Source organism: Mus caroli, unplaced genomic scaffold (assembly GCF_978045245.1).
Source record: "Mus caroli unplaced genomic scaffold, Mus_caroli_1 scaffold_17, whole genome shotgun sequence".
In the NCBI taxonomy this organism is placed as follows: domain Eukaryota; kingdom Metazoa; phylum Chordata; class Mammalia; order Rodentia; family Muridae; genus Mus; species Mus caroli.
The window spans coordinates 35055320-35066856 of record NW_028227272.1 but is presented as its reverse complement, the minus strand read 5'-3'; the positions used below and the strand labels follow the sequence as shown (position 1 = coordinate 35066856).

Sequence of the window (11537 nt, the reverse complement as noted above, 5' to 3'; positions counted from 1 at the left end):
TTTAAACATATATATGTTCCTTTCTCTCCAACTTGAGGTAGGGACTCACTGTGTATCCCTGACTATTCTTGAACTTGCTATGCGTTCCAGGCTGGCATTGAACTCACAGAGATTCACATGCCTCTGCTTGACCAGAGCTGGGATCAAAGGTGTGTACCACCACATCTGATATTTTTAATTTTAAACCACAGTCCATTAAAACTTTAACTCCTTGTCTTCTCCTGAAAGCTCCTCCACCCTCCATCTCCAGTTCAGCATGAGAACTCCATCTTTCCGTTTGCTTGGACTTAAATCCTTGGTGTCATTGTTGACTCTTCCTTCCTTCCCACATCAATCTGTTGTGAAACCTCATTGGTTCTATTCTTGAAATACAACCAGAACTCAGCTGCTTCTTCTCTACCTCTACTGCCACCAACTGATCAAAGTCTTCCTTGCAATAGCCTCTCAGCTGCTCTCCCAGCATCTGTCCTGGAACTTCCTTCTCTAAGGCAACTATAAGCCCCTGCCGGTGATCACCAAAGTGCTAGAGATCAGAGGGTGTCATGAACTGGCTTAATGTCCATGCGTTAGACAAGGAGCTCTGCTGGGTAACAGAAGTGGCTTCTGGGTGTCTTTCTGGACTTCTCTGGAATGGTTGAGACTTCCCTGATGTTACTGCACACAGAAAGACCAGTTATTTTGGGGTCTCTGTGTGCAATGCGTTTCTGCAGGCTATGGGCTTTGACCCAGCTGAGTCCTCACTGAGGAGTCTCATGTGTGTGAGGCTCTCCTGGGCTTTCCTCTCAGCATAGTGATGAAGGAAGCCTGAAAATAAACGATAGATCCTAACAGGGTGTTTGTGAAGCTCTGTGCTCTCTCAGCCTGTGTTTCTAGGAAACCGAAGGGTCTGTGGGAGTATTCATTCACATATCCATGTGCACACGTATGTTCACTTGTCTCCAATGAGATCAGGCTACTCCAAAAGCTCTTTTCCATTGGCTGAATCCTTCCAGGGGAATTCTCCTAGGGAATGCTTTTGTCTAACACACCTTCCAGGTCATGAGGCTCAGCTCTGTGAAGTAGACCTCATCTTTTGACCACACAGCTGCCTAACTTTCAGTGGCTGTTAGTGACAGAAGTGAACAGCACACATCACTCTCCCTGGCTTCAGAAAACCTGCTCATCCTGAACTGTCTTGCTGTTTGCAGCTGGACAGGGGAAGTATAACTTCTTTTATATCCTTAAAGCCTTGAGTGCTGGGTGGGCCTGGCCTCTCTCAGTTCAACTGCTTTTCTGTAGTCCTCAGTGCTTGCACAGATTTATTTTAATCTGGAGAGGGGAAATTTTCCACCCACCAGCCTGTCATTTTGGACCTACAGTCACTGAAGCTATAAAGGACCCGGAAGGACAGGGCTACGGAATAAACCAAACGATTAGCAGTGGTCAAATCCGATGAGACCCAAGATGCCTTCCAGCTCCTTCGTTTTCAAATCATTTGAGCCACTGCGTCTTTCCCCTGCTGCGGGCTTATCAGCAAGCCAGTCACGTGCATTTCTGCCTCACTTCCTTAGCCAGTAAGAACAGACTGACCTGGATTCCAGAGATGTGGTGGATTTTATAGCCCAATCAACCAATCATCCAAATATAAGCTTTAGTTATTAAGCACAAAAGAAAACTTGCCAAACATCCTGGCCCCAGATTCTCCTTTAGCCGACGGTCTCAGTGTCCTGTGCTTTCCTGGTGTCTCCTCTCATTCATGGCCATTTTTGTGTCAAACATTAATTCCTGAATAGGAACCTATCAAAGCATTAAGAAGTGGAGATGGCAAAGCAGATGGGACAGAACCTCTGCCCTCAGCTCGTGAGGCTACCACTTCCCCGGGTTTTAACGTTTTCACTACAAAGATTCCTTTCTTATTCCTCTTGTAAAATAGAATAAAAATTTAATTCAACACTAACAGTTCTTTTCTCAGTATCCAGGGCAATTTAACACACATACACACACACACACACACATACACACACACACATACACACACACACATACACACACATATACACACACACATACACACACATACATACACACACACACACATACACACACACACACACACACACACACATGAGAATAGATTTAAATTTTTAAAAATTACATTTCTTTGTGTGTGCGTTGGCATCTGTGTACCATGTCACACATGGAGGGTTCAGAGAACAACTCACAGGAACTGACTCTGCCCTCCCGTCACGTGAGATCTCAGAGCGTCCGGCTTAGTGACAAGTGCCGTTACCTGCTGAGCTATCTCCATGGCCCATATTTCATATTTCAGAATTCATAGCTCTCCTGGGCTACAAACATAACAGAATACCAATTCAAAACTTCATCCTTATAACATTTTAAAAGCTGAAATATGGAAATGTAGACTTCCTTTTCAGAGCAAACGCCCGTTACCTCATTGTGTGGGCTCAGGCGTAGGACAGTAGTGAAAGGGACAGGGAAGACACACCACTAGTGAGCAGAAAGGGGAAGCAGAAAGAGCTCTTATCGAGGAAGCCTGCTTCACCTAGGAGTATTATGGTTGCATTTGATAGTGATTTTGAAAAACAAAAACAAAAACAAAACAAAACGAATTCCTAAATATGTATTTCCACATCTCACACAATTGAAAAATATTTCAAATGTGCTTTTAAACAGCAAGAGGGGGCAATAGACACATAGGGGGAAAAATCCCCTTTTCCTCAACTCTTCTACCCGAGGGCTCCAGTTCCAGACAGGTAGCAAATTGTTCACCTAGAGATTTCCACTTCCATTCTCCCTCCCACTGCAACTGTAGGAAAGGCCAGGGGTGACTTCTAGCAAGACTCTTGTAGCACTTCCAAAAGAAAAAAGAAAAAAAGTCAGAGCAGCCGCCCTGGTTCTAAGTAGGGCAAAAAGCATAGGCAGACACCATTGGCCGACGGAAGTATCCAATCACAAGGCGCCAGCTCCCTGGTGGCTTGCAAATCCATTTTTGCTCTCTTGTTTCTCCCTGTACAGTTTTCAGGTTTATTACCGCAGGAGAATGGCCGAGGTGTGTCTGGGAATCTTTGAGGAATGCTGAATTCATGAATACTTGCAAGAATGGTTCTCTATCAGGCCAGAATCTGGGAATTTATGACCCCAGGGCTGAGTCTGGCCTAGCCTTGAACCAATGAGCACCTTGGATTTGGCTCTTTTAGTAGTACCTTATTATGTTATTGAATGTCTGTCAAATGAATTAATCATTAGATTTAGATGGGTATTAGGGATCCAGGTCTTGGAAAAGTGGGAAAGAAGAGAACCACAAAGGAAACCTGCTTGCTCCCCTCTGCTCTGTCCCCTGCTCTGTCCCCACCAGGGAGGGCCCTGAGGCTCACACCTGGCCCTAATTCTCATTTTAACATGAAAAGACCAGCCTGTGGGTTTCCACCAGATGGGGATAATGCTGGCACAGCTGACCCACAGATTCTGACTCTTGTTTCTTTCCCGAGTGGGACCCTGCTCGAACCTCCCTGATTAATGAACCCTTTCCAGAGGCCTTTTTTGACCCGGGTTTGCTAACATGCTGTAACAGTGTTAGTAGGTCACCAGTTTTCAGCTGCCTCCCCAAAGGCCCCCGCTTGTCTGGCAGTGTCAGCAAGAGTGATACAGAGGGCCACCGGACTTCCTGAGGTACACTCAGCCTGTGGTGCCCTTTACAGGGAGTCCCCTGGCTTCAGAACCCATTGCTGGCTCAGATCTAGAACCTTGGCTGTTTTCCCATTATACCTCCTGATTTTACTCACTGGCTTGAATCCAGTTTGAATTCATGTTGCAGCTGGCTTTTGGTTCTTGGTTTCTGCTATTGTCTAGTGTCTTTAAGCCTTGGCCCCAGTGATGGCTTGGTGGTGTTGGCTCTGCATCTTGACAGACAGGAATTATACCTTCTATCCTATAAGCTGATGGAAAAGGAACAACTGATTGTGTGTGTGAGTGCATGAGTGTGTGTGTGAGTGTGTGTGTATGAGTGTATATGTGTGTGCGCGCCCATACGTGCACGCTTGTGTACATGAGTGTACTGCCTGTGGCAGCCAGAAGAGGGTGTTGGATCTCCTGGAGTTGGAGCTACAAGTGGCTGTGAATGTCTTGAGGTAGGTATTAGAGACTAAATTTTGGGTCCTCTGGAAGAGCAACAAACTCTGCTAACCATTGAGCCATCTCTCTAAGCCACTAGAACTAGATTTTTAAAAAGGTAGAAATTAAGAAGTGAGAATGTTCAGGAAGGAAAATTATGGTAGTTTGAATATGCTTGGCCTAGGGAGTGGCACTATTAGGAGGTGTGGCCTTGTTGGAGGAGGCCTAGCCTTGTTAGGGGAAGTGTGTCCCTGTGGGGGTCAGCTTTGATGCACCTAAGCTTAAGCTCTGCCCAGTGCAGAAAAGACAGTCTCCTTCTGGCTACCTTTGGATGAAGTTGTAGACCTCTTGGCTCCTCCAGCACCATGTCTACCTGCATGCTGCCATGCTTCCCACCATGATGGAAATGGACTGAACTTCTTTTTTTTTTTTTTTGATTTTTAATATTTTTATTACATATTTTCCTCAATTACATTTCCAATGCTATCCCAAAAGTCCCCCATAGCGCCCCCCACTTCCCTACACACCCATTCCCATTCTTTTGGCCCTGGCATTCCCCTATATTGGGGCATATAAAGTTTGCAAGTCCAATGGGCCTCTCTTTCCAGTGATGGCCGACTAGGCCATCTTTCGATACATATGCAGCTAGAGACAAGAGCTCCGGGGTTCTGGTTAGTACATCATGTTGTTCCAACAATAGGGTTGCAGATCCCTTTAGCTCCTTGGGTACTTTCTCTAGCTTCTCCATTGGGAGCCCTGTGATACATCCAATAGCTGACTGTGAACATCCACTCCTGTGTTTGCTAGGCCCCGGCATCGTCTCACAAGAGACAGCTATATTTGGGTCCTTTCAGCAAAATCTTGCTAGTGTATGCAATGGTGTCAGCGTTTAGAAGCTGATTATGGGATGGATCCCTGGATACGGCAGTCTCTAAATGGTCCATCCTTTCATCACAGCTACGAACTTTGTCTCTGTAACTCCTTCCCTGGGTGTTTTGTTCCCAATTCTAAGAAGGTGCACAGTGTCCACACTTTGGTCTTCATTCTTCTTGAGTTTCATGCGTTTATCAAATTGTATCTTATATCTTGGGTATCCTAAGTTTTGGGCTAATATCCACTTATCAGTGAATACATATTGTGTGAGTTCTTTTGTGATTGTGTTACTTCACTCAAGATGATGCCCTCCAGGTCCATCCATTTGGCTAGGAATTTCATAAATTCATTCTTTTTAATAGCTGAGTAGTACTCCATTGTGTAAATGTACCATAATTTCTGTATCCATTCCTCTGTTGAGGGACATCTGGGTTCTTTCCAGCTTCTGGCTATTATAAATAGGGCTGCTATGAACATAGTGGAGCATGTGTCCGTTTTACCGGTTGGGACATCTTCTGGATATATGCCCAGGAGAGGTATTGCTGGATCCTCCGGTAGTACTATGTCCAATTTTCTGAGGAACCGCCAGACTGATTTCCAGAGTGGTTGTACAAGCTTGCAATCCCACCAACAATGGAGGAGTGTTCCTCTTTCTCCACATCCTCGCCAGCATCTGCTGTCACCTGAATTTTTGATCTTAGCCATTCTGACTGGTGTGAGGTGGAATCTCAGGGTTGTTTTGATTTGCATTTCCCTGATGATTAAGGATGTTGAACATTTTTTCAGGTGCTTCTCTGCCATTCGGTATTCCTCAGGTGAGAATTCTTTGTTCAGTTCTGAGCCCCATTTTTTAATGGGGTTATTTGACTTTCTGGAGTCCACCTTCTTGAGTTCTTTATATATATTGGATATTAGTCCCTTATCTGATTTAGGATAGGTGAAGATCCTTTCCCAATCTGTTGGTGGTTTTTTTGTCTTATTGATGGTGTCTTTAGCCTTGCAGAAGCTTTGTAGTTTCATGAGGTCCCACTTGTCAATTCTCGATCTTACAGCACAAGCCATTACTGTTCTATTCAGGAATTTTTCCCCTGTGCCCATATCTTCAAGGCTTTTCCCCACTTTCTCCTCTATAAGTTTCAGTGTCTCTGGTTTTATGTGAAGTTCCTTGATCCACTTAGACTTGACCTTAGTACAAGGAGATAGGAATGGATCGATTCGCATTCTTCTACATGTTAACAACCAGTTGTGCCAGCACCATTTGTTGAAAATGCTGTCTTTCTTCCACTGGATGTTTTTAGCTCCCTTGTCGAAGATCAAGTGACCGTAGGTGTGTGGGTTCATTTCTGGGTCTTCAATTCTATTCCATTGGTCTATTTGTCTGTCACTATACCAGTACCATGCAGTTTTTATCACAATTGCTCTGTAGTAGAGCTTTAGGTCCGGCATGGTGATTCCACCAGAGGTTCTTTTATCCTTGAGAAGAGTTTTTGCTATCCTAGGTTTTTTGTTATTCCAGATGAATTTGCAGATTGCACTTTCTAATTCGTTGAAGAATTGATTTGGAATTTTGATGGGGATTGCATTGAATCTGTAGATTGCTTTTGGCAAGATAGCCATTTTTACAATGTTGATCCTGCCAATCCATGAGCATGGGAGATCTTTCCATCTTCTGAGATCTTCTATAATTTCTTTCTTCAGAGACTTGAAGTTTTTATTATACAGATCTTTCACTTCCTTAGTTAGAGTCACGCCAAGATATTTTATATTATTTGTGACTATTGAGAAGGGTGTTGTTTCCCTAATTTCTTTCTCAGCCTGTTTATTCTTTGTGTAGAGAAAGGCCATTGATTTGTTTGAGTTAATTTTATATCCAGCTACTTCACCGAAGCTGTTTATCAGGCTTAGGAGTTCTCTGGTGGAATTTTTAGGGTCACTTATATATACTATCATATCATCTGCAAAGAGTGATATTTTGACTTCATCTTTTCCAATTTGTATCCCTTTGATCTCCTTTTGTTGTCGAATTGCTCTGGCTAGGACTTCAAGTACAATGTTGAATAGGTATGGAGAAAGTGGACAGCCTTGTCTAGTCCCTGATTTTAGAGGGATTGCTTCAAGCTTCTCACCATTTACTTTGATGTTGGCTACTGGTTTGCTGTAGATTGCTTTTATCATGTTTAGGTATGGGCCTTGAATTCCTGATCTTTCCAAGACTTTTATCATGAATGTGTGTTGGATCTTGTCAAATGCTTTTTCCGCATCTAACGAGATGACCATGTGGTTTTTGTCTTTGAGTTTGTTTATATACTGGATTACGTTGATGGATTTCCGTATATTGAACCATCCCTGCATCCCTGGGATGAAACCTACTTGGTCAGGATGGATGATTGTTTTGATGTGTTCTTGGATTCGGTTAGCAAGAACTTTATTGAGGATTTTTGCATCAATATTCATAAGGGATATTGGTCTGAAGTTTCCTATCTTTGTTGGGTCTTTTTGTGGTTTAGGTATCAGAGTAATTGTGGCTTCATAGAATGAGTTGGGTAGAGTACCTTCTGTTTCTATTTTGTGGAATAGTTTGTGAAGAACTGGGATTAGATCTTCTTTGAAGGTCTGATAGAACTCTGCACTAAACCCATCTGGTCCTGGGCTTTTCTTAGTTGGGAGACTATTAATGACTGCTTCTATTTCTTTGGGGGATATAGGGCTGTTTAGATCATTAACCTGATCTTGATTCAACTTTGGTACCTGGTATCTGTCTAGGAACTTCTCCATTTCATCCAGGTTCTCCAGTTTTGTTGAGTATAGCCTTTGGTAGAAGGATCTGATGGTGTTTTGGATGTCTTCAGGATCTGTTGTTATGTCTCCTTTTTCATTTCTGATTTTGTTAATTAGGATGCTTTCCCTGTGCCCTCTAGTGAGTCTGGCTAAGGGTTTATCTATCTTGTTGATTTTCTCAAAGAACCAGCTCCTTGATTGGTTGATTCTTTGAATAGTTTTTCTTGTTTCCACTTGGTTGATTTCACCCCTGAGTTTGATTATTTCCTGCCGTCTACTCCTCTTGGGTGAATTTGCTTCCTTTTGTTCTAGTGCTTTTAGGTGTGTTGTCAAGCTGCTAATGTGTGCTCTCTCTAGTTTCCTTTTGGAGGCACTCAGAGCTATGAGTTTTCCTCTTAGAAATGCTTTCATTGCGTCCCATAAGTTTGGGTATGTTGTGGCTTCATTTTCATTGAACTCTAAAAAGTCCTTAATTTCTTTCTTTATTCCTTCCTTGACCAAGGTATCATTGAGAAGAGTGTTGTTCAGTTTCCACGTGAAGGTTGGCTTTCTATTATTTATTTTGTTATTGAAGATCAGCCTTAGTCCATGGTGATCTGATAGGATGCATGGGACAATTTCAATATTTTTGTATCTGTTGAGGCCTGCTTTGTGACCAATTATGTGGTCAATTTTGGAGAAGGTACCATGAGGTGCTGAGAAGAAGGTATATCCTTTTGTTTTAGGATAGAATGTTCTGTAGATATCTGCCAGATCCATTTGATTCATAATTTCTGTTAGTTTCACTGTGTCCCTGTTTAGTTTCTGTTTCCATGATCTGTCCATTGGTGAAAGTGGTGTGTTGAAGTCTCCCACTATTATTGTATGAGGTGCAATGTGTGCTTTGAGATTTACTAAAGTTTCTTTAATGAATGTGGCTGCCTTTGTATTTGGAGCATAGATATTCAGGATTGATAGTTCCTCTTGGAGGATTTTACCTTTGATGAGTATGAAGTGTCCCTCCCTGTCTTTTTTAATGACTTTGGGTTGAAGTCAATCTTATCAGATATTAGAATGGCTACTCCAGCTTGTTTCTTCATGCCATTTGCTTGGAAAATTGTTTTCCATCCTTTCATTCTGAGGTAGTGTCTATCCTTTTCTCTGAGATGAGTTTCCTGTAAGCAGCAAAATGTTGGGTCTTGTTTGTGTAGCCAGTTTGTTAGTCTATGTCTTTTTATCGGGGAGTTGAGTCCATTGATATTAAGAGATATTAAGGAAAAGTAATTGTTGTTTCCTGTTATTTTTGTTGTTAAAGTTGGCATTTTGTTCTTGTGGCTGTCTTCTTTTAGGTTTGTTGAGGGATTACCTTCTTGTTGTTTCTAGGGCGTGGTTCCTGTCCTTGTATTGGTTTTTTTCTGTTATTATCCTTTGAAGGGCTGGATTCGTGGAGAGATAATGTGTGAATTTGGTTTTGTCGTGGAATACTTTGGTTTCTCCATCTATGTTAATTGAGAGTTTGGCTGGGTATAGTAGCCTGGGCTGGAATTTGTGTTCTTTTAGTGTCTGTATAACATCCGTCCAGGATCTTCTGGCTTTCATAGTCTCTGGTGAAAAATCTGGTGTAATTCTGATAGGCTTGCCTTTATATGTTACTTGGCCTTTTTCTCTTACTGCTTTTAGTATTCTATCTTTATTTAGAGCATTTGTTGTTCTGATTATAATGTGTCGGGAGGTATTTCTTTTCTGGTCCAGTCTATTTGGAGTTCTGTAGGCTTCTTGTATGTTCATGGGCATCTCTTTCTTTAGATTTGGGAAGTTTTCTTCTATAATTTTGTTGAAGATGTTTGCTGGTCTTTTGAGTTGAAAATCTTCATTCTCATCCACTCCTATTATCCGTAGGTTTGGTCTTCTCATTGCGTCCTGTATTTCTTGGATGTTTTGAGTTAGGATCTTTTTGCATTTTACATTTTCCTTGATTGTTGTGCCGATGTTCTCTATGGAATCTTCTGCACCTGAGATTCTCTCTTCCATCTCTTGTATTCTGTTGCTGATGCTCGTATCTATGGTTCCAGATTTCTTTCCTAGGGTTTCTATCTCCAGTGTTGCCTCATTTTGGGTTTTCTTTATTGTGTCTACTTCCCTTTTTAGGTCTAGTATGGTTTTGTTCATTTCCATCATCTGTTTGGATGTGTTTTCCTGTTTTTCTGTAAGGACTTCTACCTGTTTGATTATGTTATCCTGTTTTTCTTTAAGGATTTGTAACTCTTTAGCAGTGTTCTCCTGCAATTCTTTAAGGGATTTTTGTGCTTCCTCTTTATTGTCTTCTGCCTGTTTAGCAGTGTTCTCCTGCATTTCTTTAAGTGTGTTATTAAAGTCCTTCTTGAAGTCCTCTATCATCATCAGGAGATATGCTTTTAAATCCGTGTCTAGCTTTTCCGGTGTGTTGGGGTGCCCTGGACTGGGCGAAGTGGGGGTGCTGGGTTCTGATGATGGTGAGTGGTCTTGGTTTCTGTTAGTAAGATTATTACATTTACCTTTCGCCATCTGGTAATCTCTGGGGTTAGTTGTTATCGTTGTCACTGTTTAAAGATTGGAGCAGAAGCTGTGTTCCACTCACCAGCAGTCCCAAAATCCTGCGGCGGGGGTCATGGGTAGCTGGCGGGTGTCAGGCAACCCTGCTCTCCCGCTACCCCGGCGCTGATCCGGCCGGATGAGGCCTGTGGCCCTACTCAGGCCGGTTTCTGCTTCCCTAACTAATGCAGTCTCAGGTCCCGCGCAATTGGATTGGAGCAGAAGCTGTGCTCCACTCACCAGAAGTCTTAAGATCCTGTGGCGGGTGTTGTGGGTAGCTGGCGAGTGTCAGCGGACCCTGCGCCCCAGCTGCCCCGGTGCTTTTCTCTGGACTGAACTTCTAAAACTGTAAGCCAGCCCCAACTAAATGTTGTCCTTTATAAGAGTTGCCTTGGACATGGTGTCTGTTCACAGCAATGGAAACCTTATCTGAGACCAGAATGAAGCCAGGCATAGTGCTAACAAGCACCTTGATTTAGTGACTCTGGCTTAGGAAGGAATCAGACTTAATGACCTTTCCACGAAGTCAGAGGAATGGGCTGAAGAAGAATGACTGCGGAGAAGAAGATGGAGGTGCTAAGGAGGATGCTCTTTTAAGAGGCTTGGTGATGATAAGGGATGGGTGGGAACAAAAGCTTCAGAGAGAGGGACAAGCAAGAGAAACGCTTCCGGGAGCTTCTCTGGGCAACCTGGGTTTATTTTGATGGCCTACACAGGGATATCTAAAACCCAGAAAGATCCTTGATAACTGCTACCAGGTCTCTTCAGGAGGCTGCTTAGGTGTGGTAGTAGCTCCAATGTCCTTCTCAAACAGGGGAAAGGTGTGAAATTAGCTCGTTTGTAAGCTGAGTGTTTCCTGTGCCCACCGAAGCATCAGAAGATGCCACTGTCATTCCAACTTCCTCCCTTGAGTGATCCTAAAATAATCTCTCTACCTGCTCTTAATTCTCTCTGAAAGTACGTTTAAATATCTAACACATGCCCCTGATGCCCAGTTCCTTAACTGCCATGCTCTATGAGCATCCGGCTCTCCTCACCTTTTGTATCCCTTGAGAAATGTCATTTTCTTCCATTAGGAACCACTGTGACTGTCACGTTTTCATATGCTGGCATTTCTGAAAGTCTTTCCCTTGCTCACTTTCTATGCTTTTGATAAAGTCCTTAAAAATAGTCTTTGCTTGTCCTGTGACTTTCAAAATCACCTTTTGATTTTTTCCTAGCAAACA

At 42.9% G+C, this 11537-nt stretch overlaps 1 protein-coding gene across 2 annotated transcripts in view; it reads right to left on the bottom strand.

Moving 5' to 3' along the window:
• The window catches only part of Gpr156 (G protein-coupled receptor 156), a 66573-nt gene that overhangs the window by 31577 nt on the left and 23459 nt on the right, over window positions 1-11537 (bottom strand). The window lies entirely within an intron of this gene.